General features: G+C 38.2%; 4 non-coding genes across 4 annotated transcripts; all 4 read left to right on the top strand.

Moving 5' to 3' along the window:
* The first annotated feature begins 2,512 nt into the window (after positions 1-2,512).
* On the top strand, positions 2,513-2,585 carry TRNAF-GAA (transfer RNA phenylalanine (anticodon GAA)). The gene has a single exon. It is a non-coding gene; the product is annotated as a tRNA-Phe (tRNA).
* A 1,673-nt stretch (positions 2,586-4,258) lies between these two features.
* Positions 4,259-4,331, top strand: TRNAF-GAA (transfer RNA phenylalanine (anticodon GAA)). Its single transcript has one exon. It is a non-coding gene; the product is annotated as a tRNA-Phe (tRNA).
* A 2,256-nt stretch (positions 4,332-6,587) lies between these two features.
* TRNAF-GAA (transfer RNA phenylalanine (anticodon GAA)) lies at positions 6,588-6,660 on the top strand. The gene has a single exon. It is a non-coding gene; the product is annotated as a tRNA-Phe (tRNA).
* An 8,643-nt stretch (positions 6,661-15,303) lies between these two features.
* Positions 15,304-15,376, top strand: TRNAF-GAA (transfer RNA phenylalanine (anticodon GAA)). The gene has a single exon. It is a non-coding gene; the product is annotated as a tRNA-Phe (tRNA).
* Positions 15,377-16,034: the final 658 nt, after the last annotated feature.

Raw genomic sequence — 16,034 nt, 5'->3', positions numbered from 1 at the left:
AGAGTTAAAAAAACAACTACCTAACCTGGATCCAAAAAATGCTATTTACCCATTGTACCAGTTAATTGCGGAATGATACAGGACTCCTTAAAACATATCTCTACCATATGAGGTTAAAAATCCAGGTCCTGCATCTATTTTGTTAAATGGTTTAAATTAAAGTATGAAGACCACAGCTATAAGCAGGCCGAAATAGCTCAGTTGGGAGAGCGTTAGACTGAAGATCTAAAGGTACCTGGTTCAATCCCGGGTTTCGGCACAGTTGAGAGGTTCCTTGCTACTAACAAAATAGGTCTTGGAATCAGCTGTAGTACTTTTTCTCTATTCATCAAATTTTTTCCAACTGATCTACAACACAATCAATTTAACATAGACTTTGCTTTATGTCCTCCTTCTAAACTTGCTTCCACCTCTCTTACCTTCAGGTTTGACAATTAATATTTCCCATTTCATGCTTTTTTGTAAAGTAAACTCTTGTCTGCATTACCTTCCACTTCCCCTTGAACACAGATGTCAGTAGTCAGATGACATTGCTTACCTACTCATGCCAAATATATCTGGGTAATATAGTGCTAGTCCATTCAGACATAAAAAAACAACTACCTAACCTGGATCCCAAAAATACTATTTGCCCATTGCACCAGTTAATTGCGGAATGATACAGGACTCCTTAAAACATATCTCTACCATATGAGGTTAAAAATCCAGGTCCTACATCTATTTTGTTAAATGGTTTAAATTAAAGTATGAAGACCACAGCTTTAAGCAGGCTGCAATAGCTCAGTTGGGAGAGCGTTAGACTGAAGATCTAAAGGTCCCTGGTTCAATCCCGGGTTTCGGCACAGTTGAGAGGTTCCTTGCTTCTAACAAAATAGGTCTTGGAATCAGCTGTAGTACTTTTTTCTCTATCAACATTTTTATCAACTGATCTACAAAATGATCAATTCAACATAGACTTTGCTTTCTGTCCTCCTTTTAAACTTTCTTCCACCTATCTTGCCTTCAGGTTTGACACTGAATGTTTCCCATTTCGTCCTTTTTTGTAAAGTAAACTCTTGTCTGCATCACATTCCACTTCCCCTTGAACACAGATGTCAGTAGTCAGATGACATTGCTTACCTACTCATGCCAAATATATCTAGGTAATATAGTGCTAGTCCATTCAGAGTTAAAAAAACAACTACCTAATCTGGATCCCAAAAATGCTATTTACCCATTGCACCAGTTAACTGGGGAATGATACAGGACTCCTTAAAACATATCTCTACCATATGAGGTTAAAAATCCAGGTCCTGCATCTATTTTGTTAAATGGTTCAAATTAAAGTATGAAGACCACAGCTATAAGCAGGCCGAAATAGCTAAGTTGGGAGAGCGTTAGACTGAAGATCTAAAGGTCCCTGGTTCAATCCCGGTTGTCGGCACAGTTGAGAGGTTCCTTGCTTCTAACAAAATAGGTCTTGGAATCAGCTGTAGTACTTTTTTCTCTATCAACATTTTTATCAACTGATCTACAAAATGATCAATTCAACGTAGACTTTGCTTTCTGTCCTCCTTTTAAACTTTCTTCCACCTATCTTGCCTTCAGGTTTGACTATGAATGTTTTCCATTTCGTCCTTTTTTGTAAAGTAAACTCTTGTCTGCATCACATTCCACTTCCCCTTGAACACAGATGTCAGTAGTCAGATGACATTGCTTACCTACTCATGCCAAATATATCTGGGTAATATAGTGCTAGTCCATTCAGAGTTAAAAAAACAACTACCTAACCTGGATCCCAAAAATGCTATTTACCCATTGCACCAGTTAACTGGGGAATGATACAGGACTCCTTAAAACATATCTCTACCATATGAGTTAAAAATCCAGGTCCTGCATCTATTTTGTTAAATGGTTCAAATTAAAGTATGAAGACCCCAGCTATCAGAAGGCCGAAATAGCTCAGTTGGGAGAGCGTTAGACTGAAGATCTAAAGGTCCCTGGTTCAATCCTGGGTTTCGGCACAGTTGAGAGGTTCCTTGCTTCTAACACGATAGGTCTTGGAATCAGCTGTAGTTCTTTTTCTCTATTCATCAAATTTTTTCCAACTGATCTACAACACAATCAATTTAACATAGACTTTGCTTTATGTCCTCCTTCTAAACTTGCTTCCACCTCTCTTACCTTCAGGTTTGACAATGAATATTTCCCATTTCATGCTTTTTTGTAAAGTAAACTCTTGTCTGCATTACCTTCCACTTCCCCTTGAACACAGATGTCAGTAGTCAGATGACATTGCTTACCTACTCATGCCAAATATATCTGGGTAATATAGTGCTAGTCCATTCAGAGTTAAAAAAAAACTACCTAATCTGGATCCCAAAAATGCTATTTACCCATTGCACCAGTTAATTGCGGAATGATACAGGACTCCTTAAAACATATCTCTAACATATGAGGTTAAAAATCCAGGTCCTGCATCTATTTTGTTAAATGGTTTAAATTAAAGTATGAAGACCACAGCTATAAGCAGGCCGAAATAGCTCAGTTGGGAGAGCGTTAGACTGAAGATCTAAAGGTCCCTGGTTCAATCCCGGGTTTCGGCACAGTTGAGAGGTTCCTTGCTTCTAACAAAATAGGTCTTGGAATCAGCTGTAATACTTTTTCTCTATTCATCAAATTTTTTCCAACTGATCTACAACACAATCAATTTAACATAGACTTTGCTTTATGTCCTCCTTCTAAACTTGCTTCCACCTCTCTTACGTTCAGGTTTGACAATGAATATTTCCCATTTCATGCTTTTTTGTAAAGTAAACTCTTGTCTGCATTACCTTCCACTTCCCCTTGAACACAGATGTCAGTAGTCAGCTGACATTGCTTACCTACTCATGCATAATATATCTGGGTAATATAGTGCTAGCCCATTCAGAGTTAAAAAAACAACTACCTAACCTGGATCCCAAAAATGCTGTTTACCCATTGCACCAGTTAACTGGGGAATGATACAGGACTCCTTAAAACATATCTCTACCATATGAGGTTAAAAATCCAGGTCCTGCATCTATTTTGTTAAATGGTTCAAATTAAAGTATGAAGACCACAGATATCAGCAGGCCGAAATAGCTCATTTGGGAGAGTGTTAGACTGAAGATCTAAAGGTCCCTGGTTCAATCCTGGGTTTCGGCACTGTTGAGAGGTTCTTTGCTTCTAACAAAATAGGTCTTGGAATCAGCTGTAGTCCTTTTTCTGTATTCATCAATTTTTTTCCAACTGATCTACAACACAATCAATTTAACATAGACTTTGCTTTCTGTCCTCCTTCTAGACTTGCTTCCACCTCTCTTGCCTTCAGGTTTTACTATGAATGTTTCCCATGTCATGCTTTTTTGTAAAGTAAACTCTTGTCTGCATTACCTTCCACTTCCCCTTGAACACAGATGTCAGTAGTCAGATGACATTGCTTACCTACTCATGCCAAATATATCTGGGTAATATAGTGCTAGTACATTCAGAGTTAAAAAAACAACTACCTAACCTGGATCCCAAAAATGCTATTTACCCATTGCACCAGTTAATTGCGGAATGATACAGGATTCCTTAAAACATATCTCACCATATGAGGTTAAAAATCCAGGTCCTGCATCTATTTTGTTAAATGGTTTAAATTAAAGTATGAAGACCACAGCTATAAGCAGGCTGAAATAGCTAAGTTGGGAGAGCGTTAGACTGAAGATCTAAAGGTCCCTGGTTCAATCCCGGTTGTCGGCACAGTTGAGAGGTTCCTTGCTTCTAACGAAATAGGTCTTGGAATCAGCTGTAGTACTTTTTTCTCTATCAACATTTTTATCAACTGATCTACAAAATGATCAATTCAACGTAGACTTTGCTTTCTGTCCTCCTTTTAAACTTTCTTCCACCTATCTTGCCTTCAGGTTTGACTATGAATGTTTTCCATTTCGTCCTTTTTTGTAAAGTAAACTCTTGTCTGCATCACATTCCACTTCCCCTTGAACACAGATGTCAGTAGTCAGATGACATTGCTTACCTACTCATGCCAAATATATCTGGGTAATATAGTGCTAGTCCATTCAGAGTTAAAAAAACAACTACCTAACCTGGATCCCAAAAATGCTATTTACCCATTGCACCAGTTAACTGGGGAATGATACAGGACTCCTTAAAACATATCTCTAACATATGAGGTTAAAAATCCAGGTCCTGCATCTATTTTGTTAAATGGTTTAAATTAAAGTATGAAGACCACAGCTATAAGCAGGCCGAAATAGCTCAGTTGGGAGAGCGTTAGACTGAAGATCTAAAGGTCCCTGGTTCAATCCCGGGTTTCGGCACAGTTGAGAGGTTCCTTGCTTCTAACAAAATAGGTCTTGGAATCAGCTGTAGTACTTTTTCTCTATTCATCAAATTTTTTCCAACTGATCTACAACACAATCAATTTAACATAGACTTTGCTTTATGTCCTCCTTCTAAACTTGCTTCCACCTCTCTTACGTTCAGGTTTGACAATGAATATTTCCCATTTCATGCTTTTTTGTAAAGTAAACTCTTGTCTGCATTACCTTCCACTTCCCCTTGAACACAGATGTCAGTAGTCAGCTGACATTGCTTACCTACTCATGCATAATATATCTGGGTAATATAGTGCTAGCCCATTCAGAGTTAAAAAAACAACTACCTAACCTGGATCCCAAAAATGCTGTTTACCCATTGCACCAGTTAACTGGGGAATGATACAGGACTCCTTAAAACATATCTCTACCATATGAGGTTAAAAATCCAGGTCCTGCATCTATTTTGTTAAATGGTTCAAATTAAAGTATGAAGACCACAGATATCAGCAGGCCGAAATAGCTCATTTGGGAGAGTGTTAGACTGAAGATCTAAAGGTCCCTGGTTCAATCCTGGGTTTCGGCACTGTTGAGAGGTTCTTTGCTTCTAACAAAATAGGTCTTGGAATCAGCTGTAGTCCTTTTTCTGTATTCATCAATTTTTTTCCAACTGATCTACAACACAATCAATTTAACATAGACTTTGCTTTCTGTCCTCCTTCTAGACTTGCTTCCACCTCTCTTGCCTTCAGGTTTTACTATGAATGTTTCCCATGTCATGCTTTTTTGTAAAGTAAACTCTTGTCTGCATTACCTTCCACTTCCCCTTGAACACAGATGTCAGTAGTCAGATGACATTGCTTACCTACACATGCCAAATATATCTGGGTAATATAGTGCTAGTACATTCAGAGTTAAAAAAACAACTACCTAACCTGGATCCCAAAAATGCTATTTACCCATTGCACCAGTTAATTGCGGAATGATACAGGATTCCTTAAAACATATCTCACCATATGAGGTTAAAAATCCAGGTCCTGCATCTATTTTGTTAAATGGTTTAAATTAAAGTATGAAGACCACAGCTATAAGCAGGCTGAAATAGCTAAGTTGGGAGAGCGTTAGACTGAAGATCTAAAGGTCCCTGGTTCAATCCCGGTTGTCGGCACAGTTGAGAGGTTCCTTGCTTCTAACAAAATAGGTCTTGGAATCAGCTGTAGTACTTTTTTCTCTATCAACATTTTTATCAACTGATCTACAAAATGATCAATTCAACATAGACTTTGCTTTCTGTCCTCCTTTTAAACTTTCTTCCACCTATCTTGCCTTCAGGTTTGACTATGAATGTTTTCCATTTCGTCCTTTTTTGTAAAGTAAACTCTTGTCTGCATCACATTCCACTTCCCCTTTAACACAGATGTCAGTAGTCAGATGACATTGCTTACCTACTCATGCCAAATATATCTGGGTAATATAGTGCTAGTCCATTCAGAGTTAAAAAAACAACTACCTAACCTGGATCCCAAAAATGCTATTTACCCATTGCACCAGTTAACTGGGGAATGATACAGGACTCCTTAAAACATATCTCTACCATATGAGGTTAAAAATCCAGGTCCTGCATCTATTTTGTTAAATGGTTCAAATTAAAGTATGAAGACCCCAGCTGTCAGAAGGCCGAAATAGCTCAGTTGGGAGAGCGTTAGACTGAAGATCTAAAGGTCCCTGGTTCAATCCTGGGTTTCGGCACAGTTGAGAGGATCCTTGCTTCTAACAAAATAGGTCTTGGAATCAGCTGTAGTTCTTTTTCTCTATTCATCAAATTTTTTCCAACTGATCTACAACACAATCAATTTAACATAGACTTTGCTTTATGTCCTCCGTCTAAACTTGCTTCCACCTCTCTTACCTTCAGGTTTGACAATGAATATTTCCCATTTCATGCTTTTTTGTAAAGTAAACTCTTGTCTGCATTACCTTCCACTTCCCCTTGAACACAGATGTCAGTAGTCAGATGACATTGCTTACCTACTCATGCCAAATATATCTGGGTAATATAGTGCTAGTCCATTCAGAGTTAAAAAAACAACTACCTAACCTGGATCCCAAAAATGCTATTTACCCATTGCACCAGTTAATTGCGGAATGATACAGGACTCCTTAAAACATATCTCTACCATATGAGGTTAAAAATCCAGGTCCTGCATCTATTTTGTTAAATGGTTTAAATTAAAGTATGAAGACCACAGCTATAACTAGGCCGAAATAGCTCAGTTGGGAGAGCATTAGACTGAAGATCTAAAGGTCCCTGGTTCAATCCCGGGTTTCGGCACAGTTGAGAGGTTCCTTGCTTCTAACAAAATAGGTCTTGGAATCAGCTGTAGTACTTTTTCTCTAATCATCACATTTTTTCCAACTGATCTACAACACAATCAATTTAACATAGACTTTGCTTTATGTCCTCCTTCTAAACTTGCTTCCACCTCTCTTACCTTCAGGTTTGACAATGAATATTTCCCATTTCATGCTTTTTTGTAAAGTAAACTCTTGTCTGCATTACCATCCACTTCCCCTTGAACACAGATGTCAGTAGTCAGATGACATTGCTTACCTACTCATGCCAAATATATCTGGGTAATATAGTGCTAGTCCATTCAGAGTTAAAAAAACAACTACCTAACCTGGATCCCAAAAATGCTATTTGCCCATTGCACCAGTTAATTGCGGAATGATACAGGACTCCTTAAAACATATCTCTACCATATGAGGTTAAAAATCCAGGTCCTGCATCTATTTTGTTAAATGGTTCAAATTAAAGTATGAAGACCCCAGCTATCAGAAGGCTGAAATAGCTCAGTTGGGAGAGCGTTAGACTGAAGATCTAAAGGTCCCTTGTTCAATCCCGGGTTTCGGCACAGTTGAGAGGTTCCTTGCTTCTAGCAAAATAGGTCTTGGAATCAGCTGTAGTACTTTTTCTCTATTCATCAAATTTTTTCCAACTGATCTACAACACAATCAATTTAACATAGACTTTGCTTTATATCCTCCTTCTAAACTTGCTTCCACCTCTCTTACCTTCAGGTTTGACAATGAATATTTCCCATTTCATGCTTTTTTGTAAAGTAAACTCTTGTCTGCATTACCTTCCACTTCCCCTTGAACACAGATGTCAGTAGTCAGATGACATTGCTTACCTACTCATGCCAAATATATCTGGGTAATATAGTGCTAGTCCATTCAGAGTTAAAAAAACAACTACCTAACCTGGATCCCAAAAATGCTATTTACCCATTGCACCAGTTAATTGCGGAATGATACAGGACTCCTTAAAACATATCTCACCATATGAAGTTAAAAATCCAGGTCCTGCATCTATTTTGTTAAATGGTTTAAATTAAAGTATGAAGACCACAGCTATAAGCAGGCCGAAATAGCTAAGTTGGGAGAGCGTTAGACTGAAGATCTAAAGGTCCCTGGTTCAATCCCGGGTTTCGGCACAGTTGAGAGGTTGCTTGCTTCTAACAAATTAGGTCTTGGAATCAGCTGTAGTACTTTTTTCTCTATCAACATTTTTATCAACTGATCCACAAAATGATCAATTCAACATAGACTTTGCTTTCTGTCCTCCTTTTAAACTTTCTTCCACCTATCTTGCCTTCAGGTTTGACAATGAATGTTTCCCTTTTCGTACTATTTTGTAAAGTAAACTCTTGTCTGCATCACATTCCACTTCCCCTTGAACACAGATGTCAGTAGTCAGATGACATTGCTTACCTACTCATGCCAAATATATCTGGGTAATATAGTGCTAGTCCATTCAGAGTTAAAAAAACAACTACCTAACCTGGATCCCAAAAATGCTATTTACCCATTGCACCAGTTAACTGGGGAATGATACAGGACTCCTTAAAACATATCTCTACCATATGAGGTTAAAAATCCAGGTCCTGCATCTATTTTGTTAAATGGTTCAAATTAAAGTATGAAGACCCCAGCTATCAGAAGGCCGAAATAGCTCAGTTGGGAGAGCGTTAGACTGAAGATCTAAAGGTCCGTCGTTCAATCCCGGGTTTCGGCACAGTTGAGAGGTTCCTTGCTTCTAACAAAATAGGTCTTGGAATCAGCTGTAGTACTTTTTTCTCTATCAACTGATCTACAAAATGATCAATTCAACATAGACTTTGCTTTCTGTCCTCCTTTTAAACTTTCTTCCACCTATCTTGCCTTCAGGTTTGACTATGAATGTTTTCCATTTCGTCCTTTTTTGTAAAGTAAACTCTTGTCTGCATCACATTCCACTTCCCCTTGAACAAAGATGTCAGTAGTCAGATGACATTGCTTACCTACTCATGCCAAATATATCTGGGTAATATAGTGCTAGTCCATTCAGAGATAAAAAAACAACTACCTAACCTGGATCCCAAAAATGCTATTTACCCATTGCACCAGTTAACTGGGGAATGATACAGGACTCCTTAAAACATATCTCTACCATATGAGGTTAAAAATCCAGGTCCTGCATCTATTTTGTTAAATGGTTTAAATTAAAGTATGAAGACCACAGCTATAAGCAGGCCGAAATAGCTCAGTTGGGCGAGTGTTAGACTGAAGATCTAAAGGTCCCTGGTTCAATCCCGGGTTTCGGCACAGTTGAGAGGTTCCTTGCTTCTAACAAAATAGGTCTTGGGATCAGCTGTAGTTCTTTTTCTCTATTCATCAAATTTTTTCTAACTGATCTACAACACAATCAATTTAACATAGACTTTGCTTTATGTCCTCCTTCTAAACTTGCTTCCACCTCTCTTACCTTCAGGTTTGACAATGAATATTTCCCATTTCATGCTTTTTTGTAAAGTAAACTCTTGTCTGCATTACCTTCCACCTCCCCTTGAATACAGATGTCAGTAGTCAGATGACATTGCTTACCTACTCATGCCAAATATATCTGGGTAATATAGTGCTAGTCCATTCAGAGTTAAAAAAACAACTACCTAACCTGGATCCCAAAACTGCTATTTGCCCATTGCACCAGTTAATTGCGGAATGATACAGGACTCCTTAAAACATATCTCTACCATATGAGGTTAAAAATCCAGGTCCTGCATCTATTTTGTTAAATGGTTTAAATTAAAGTATGAAGACCACAGCTATAAGCAGGCCGCAATAGCTCAGTTGGGAGAGCGTTAGACTGAAGATCTAAAGGTCCCTGGTTCAATCCCGGGTTTCGGCACAGTAGAGAGGTTCCTTGCTTCTACCAAAATAGGTCTTGGAATCAGCTGTAGTACTTTTTTCTCTATCAACATTTTTGTCAACTGATCTACAAAATGATCAATTCAACATAGACTTTGCTTTCTGTCCTCCTTTTAAACTTTCTTCCACCTATCTTGCCTTCAGGTTTGACAATGAATGTTTCCCATTTCGTCCTTTTTTGTAAAGTAAACTCTTGTCTGCATCACATTCCACTTCCCCTTGAACACAGATGTCAGTAGTCAGATGACATTGCTTACCTACTCATGCCAAATATATCTAGGTAATATAGTGCTAGTCCATTCAGAGTTAAAAAAAACGACTACCTAACCTGGATCCCAAAAATGCTATTTACCCATTGCACCAGTTAACTGGGGAATGATACAGGACTCCTTAAAACATATCTCTACCATATTAGGTTAAAAATCCAGGTCCTGCATCTATTTTGTTAAATGGTTCAAATTAAAGTATGAAGACCCCAGCTATCAGAAGGCCGAAATAGCTCAGTTGGGAGAGTGTTAGACTGAAGATCTAAAGGTCCCTGGTTCAATCCCGGGTTTCGGCACAGTTGAGAGGTTCCTTGCTTCTAACAAAATAGGTCTTGGAATCAGCTGTAGTACTTTTTCTCTATTCATCAAATTTTTTCCAACTGATCTACAACACAATCAATTTAACATAGACTTTGCTTTATATCCTCCTTCTAAACTTGCTTCCACCTCTCTTACCTTCAGGTTTGACAATGAATATTTCCCATTTCATGCTTTTTTGTAAAGTAAACTCTTGTCTGCATTACCTTCCACTTCCCCTTGAACACAGATGTCAGTAGTCAGATGACATTGCTTACCTACTCATGCCAAATATATCTGGGTAATATAGTGCTAGTCCATTCAGAGTTAAAAAAACAACTACCTAACCTGGATCCCAAAAATGCTATTTGCCCATTGCACCAGTTAATTGCGGAATGATACAGGACTCCTTAAAACATATCTCTACCATATGAGGTTAAAAATCCAGGTCCTGCATCTATTTTGTTAAATGGTTCAAATTAAAGTATGAAGACCCCAGATATCAGAAGGCAGAAATAGCTCAGTTGGGAGAGCGTTAGACTGAAGATCTATAGGTCCCCGGTTTAATCCTGGGTTTCGGCACTGTTGAGAGGTTCCTTGCTTCTCACAAAATAAGTCTTGGAATCAGCTGTAGTACTTTTTTCTCTATGAACATTTTTATCAACTGATCCACAAAATGATCAATTCAACATAGACTTTGCTTTCTGTCCTCCTTTTAAACTTTCTTCCACCTATCTTGCCTTCAGGTTTGACTATGAATGTTTCCTATTTCGTCCTTTTTTGTAAAGTAAACTCTTGTCTGCATCACATTCCACTTCCCCTTGAACACAGATGTCAGTAGTCAGATGACATTGCTTACCTACTCATGCCAAATATATCTGGGTAATATAATGCTAGTCCATTCAGAGTTAAAAAAACAACTACCTCGTCTGGATCCCAAAAATGCTATTTACCCATTGCACCAGTTAACTGGGGAATGATACAGGACTCCTTAAAACATATCTCTACCATATGAGGTTAAAAATCCAGGTCCTGCATCTATTTTGTTAAATGGTTCAAATTAAAGTATGAAGACCCCAGCTATCAGAAGGCCGAAATAGCTCAGTTGGGAGAGTGTTAGACTGAAGAGCTAAAGGTCCCTGGTTCAATCCCGGGTTTCGGCACAGTTGAGAGGTTTCTTGCTTCTAACAAAATAGGTCTTGGAATCAGCTGTAGTACTTTTTCTCTATTCATCAAATTTTTTCCAACTGATCTACAACACAATCAATTTAACATAGACTTTGCTTTATATCCTCCTTCTAAACTTGCTTCCACCTCTCTTACCTTCAGGTTTGACAATGAATATTTCCCATTTCATGCTTTTTTGTAAAGTAAACTCTTGTCTGCATTACCTTCCACTTCCCCTTGAACACAGATGTCAGTAGTCAGATGACATTGCTTACCTACTCATGCCAAATATATCTGGGTAATATAGTGCTAGTCCATTCAGAGTTAAAAAAACAACTACCTAACCTGGATCCCAAAAATGCTATTTACCCATTGCACCAGTTAATTGCGGAATGATACAGGACTCCTTAAAACATATCTCACCATATGAGGTTAAAAATCCAGGTCCTGCATCTATTTTGTTAAATGGTTTAAATTAAAGTGTGAAGACCACAGCTATAAGCAGGCCGAAATAGCTAAGTTGGGAGAGCGTTAGACTGAAGATCTAAAGGTCCCTGGTTCAATCCTGGGTTTCGGCACAGTTGAGAGGTTCCTTGCTTCTAACAAAATAGGTCTTGGAATCAGCTGTAGTACTTTTTTCTCTATCAACATTTTTATCAACTGATCTACAAAATGATCAATTCAACATAGACTTTGCTTTCTGTCCTCCTTTTAAACTTTCTTCCACCTATCTTGCCTTCAGGTTTGACTATGAATATTTCCCATTTCATGCTTTTTTGTAAAGTAAACTCTTGTCTGCATCACATTCCACTTCCCCTTGAACACAGATGTCAGTAGTCAGATGACATTGCTTACCTACTCATGCCAAATATATCTGGGTAATATAGTGCTAGTCCATTCAGAGTTAAAAAAACAACTACCTAACCTGGATCCCAAAAATGCTATTTACCCATTGCACCAGTTAACTGCGGAATGATACAGGGCTCCTTAAAACATATCTCTACCATATGAGGTTAAAAATCCAGGTCCTGCATCTATTTTGTTAAATGGTTCAAATTAAAGTATGAAGACCCCAGCTATCAGAAGGCCGAAATAGCTCAGTTGGGAGAGTGTTAGACTGAAGATCTAAATGTCCCTGGTTCAATCCCGGGTTTCGGCACAGTTGAGAGGTTCCTTGCTTCTAACAAAATAGGTCTTGGGATCAGCTGTAGTTCTTTTTCTCTATTCATCACATTTTTTCCAACTGATCTACAACACAATCAATTTAACATAGACTTTGCTTTATGTCCTCCTTCTAAACTTGCTTCCACCTCTCTTACCTTCAGGTTTGACAATGAATATTTCCCATTTCATGCTTTTTTGTAAAGTAAACTCTTGTCTGCATTACCTTCCACTTCCCCTTGAACACAGATGTCAGTAGTCAGATGACATTGCTTACCTACTCATGCCAAATATATCTGGGTAATATAGTGCTAGTCCATTCAGAGTTAAAAAAACAACTACCTAACCTGGATCCAAAAAATGCTATTTACCCATTGCACCAGTTAATTGCGGAATGATACAGGACCCCTTAAAACATATCTCTACCATATGAGGTTAAAAATCCAGGTCCTGCATCTATTTTGTTAAATGGTTTAAATTAAAGTATGAAGACCACAGCTATAAGCAGGCCGAAATAGCTCAGTTGGGAGAACGTTAGACTGAAGATCTAAAGGTCCCTGGTTCAATCCCAAGTTTCGGCACAGTTGAGAGGTTCCTTGCTTCTAACAAAATAGGTCTTGGAATCAGCTGTAGTACTTTTTCTCTATTCATCAAATTTTTTCCAACTGATCTACAACACAATCAATTTAACATAGACTTTGCTTTATGTCCTCCTTCTAAACTTGCTTCCACCTCTCTTACCTTCAGGTTTGACAATGAATATTTCCCATTTCATGCTTTTTTGTAAAGTAAACTCTTGTCTGCATTACCTTCCACTTCCCCTTGAACACAGATGTCAGTAGTCAGATGACATTGCTTACCTACTCATGCCAAATATATCTGGGTAATATAGTGCTAGTCCATTCAGAGTTAAAAAAAACAACTACCTAACCTGGATCCCAAAAATGCTATTTGCCCATTGCACCAGTTAATTGCGGAATGATACTGGACTCCTTAAAACATATCTCTACCATATGAGGTTAAAAATCCAGGTCCTGCATCTATTTTGTTAAATGGTTTAAATTAAAGTATGAAGACCACAGCTTTAAGCAGGCCGCAATAGCTCAGTTGGGAGAGCGTTAGACTGAAGATCTAAAGGTCCCTCGTTCAATCCCGGGTTCGGCACAGTTGAGAGGTTCCTTGCTTCTAACAAAATAGGTCTTGGAATCAGCTGTAGTACTTTTTTCTCTATCAACATTTTTATCAACTGATCTACAAAATGATCAATTCAACATAGACTTTGCTTTCTGTCCTCCTTTTAAACTTTCTTCCACCTATCTTGCCATCAGGTTTGACAATGAATGTTTCCCATTTCGTCCTTTTTTGTAAAGTAAACTCTTGTCTGCATCACATTCCACTTCCCCTTGAACACAGATGTCAGTAGTCAGATGACATTGCTTACCTACTCATGCCAAATATATCTAGGTAATATAGTGCTAGTCCATTCAGAGTTAAAAAAACAACTACCTAATCTGGATCCCAAAAATGCTATTTACCCATTGCACCAGTTAACTGGGGAATGATACAGGACTCCTTAAAACATATCTCTACCATATGAGGTTAAAAATCCAGGTCCTGCATCTATTTTGTTAAATGGTTCAAATTAAAGTATGAAGACCACAGCTATAAGCAGGCCGAAATAGCTAAGTTGGGAGAGCGTTAGACTGAAGATCTAAAGGTCCCTGGTTCAATCTCGGTTGTCGGCACAGCTGAGAGGTTCCTTGCTTCTAACAAAATAGGTCTTGGAATCAGCTGTAGTACTTTTTTCTCTATCAACATTTTTATCAACTGATCTACAAAATGATCAATTCAACGTAGACTTTGCTTTCTGTCCTCCTTTTAAACTTTCTTCCACCTATCTTGCCTTCAGGTTTGACTATGAATGTTTTCCATTTCGTCCTTTTTTGTAAAGTAAACTCTTGTCTGCATCACATTCCACTTCCCCTTGAACAGAGATGTCAGTAGTCAGATGACATTGCTTACCTACTCATGCCAAATATATCTGGGTAATATAGTGCTAGTCCATTCAGAGTTAAAAAAACAACTACCTAACCTGGATCCCAAAAATGCTATTTACCCATTGCACCAGTTAACTGGGGAATGATACAGGACTCCTTAAAACATATCTCTACCATATGAGTTAAAAATCCAGGTCCTGCATCTATTTTGTTAAATGGTTCAAATTAAAGTATGAAGACCCCAGCTATCAGAAGGCCGAAATAGCTCAGTTGGGAGAGCGTTAGACTGAAGATCTAAAGGTCCCTGGTTCAATCCTGGGTTTCGGCACAGTTGAGAGGTTCCTTGCTTCTAACAAGATAGGTCTTGGAATCAGCTGTAGTTCTTTTTCTCTATTCATCAAATTTTTTCCAACTGATCTACAACACAATCAATTTAACATAGACTTTGCTTTATGTCCTCCTTCTAAACTTGCTTCCACCTCTCTTACCTTCAGGTTTGACAATGAATATTTCCCATTTCATGCTTTTTTGTAAAGTAAACTCTTGTCTGCATTACCTTCCACTTCCCCTTGAACACAGATGTCAGTAGTCAGATGACATTGCTTACCTACTCATGCCAAATATATCTGGGTAATATAGTGCTAGTCCATTCAGAGTTAAAAAAAAACTACCTAATCTGGATCCCAAAAATGCTATTTACCCATTGCACCAGTTAATTGCGGAATGATACAGGACTCCTTAAAACATATCTCTAACATATGAGGTTAAAAATCCAGGTCCTGCATCTATTTTGTTAAATGGTTTAAATTAAAGTATGAAGACCACAGCTATAAGCAGGCCGAAATAGCTCAGTTGGGAGAGCGTTAGACTGAAGATCTAAAGGTCCCTGGTTCAATCCCGGGTTTCGGCACAGTTGAGAGGTTCCTTGCTTCTAACAAAATAGGTCTTGGAATCAGCTGTAGTACTTTTTCTCTATTCATCAAATTTTTTCCAACTGATCTACAACACAATCAATTTAACATAGACTTTGCTTTATGTCCTCCTTCTAAACTTGCTTCCACCTCTCTTACGTTCAGGTTTGACAATGAATATTTCCCATTTCATGCTTTTTTGTAAAGTAAACTCTTGTCTGCATTACCTTCCACTTCCCCTTGAACACAGATGTCAGTAGTCAGCTGACATTGCTTACCTACTCATGCATAATATATCTGGGTAATATAGTGCTAGCCCATTCAGAGTTAAAAAAACAACTACCTAACCTGGATCCCAAAAATGCTGTTTACCCATTGCACCAGTTAACTGGGGAATGATACAGGACTCCTTAAAACATATCTCTACCATATGAGGTTAAAAATCCAGGTCCTGCATCTATTTTGTTAAATGGTTCAAATTAAAGTATGAAGACCACAGATATCAGCAGGCTGAAATAGCTCATTTGGGAGAGTGTTAGACTGAAGATCTAAAGGTCCCTGGTTCAATCCTGGGTTTCGGCATTGTTGAGAGGTTCTTTGCTTCTAACAAAATAGGTCTTGGAATCAGCTGTAGTCCTTTTTCTGTATTCATCAATT

The sequence above is a fragment of the Lissotriton vulgaris genome, chromosome 8 (assembly GCF_964263255.1).
Source record: "Lissotriton vulgaris chromosome 8, aLisVul1.2, whole genome shotgun sequence".
Classification (NCBI taxonomy): Eukaryota; Metazoa; Chordata; class Amphibia; order Caudata; family Salamandridae; genus Lissotriton; species Lissotriton vulgaris.
This window is presented reverse-complemented; position numbering and strand designations above follow the sequence as displayed.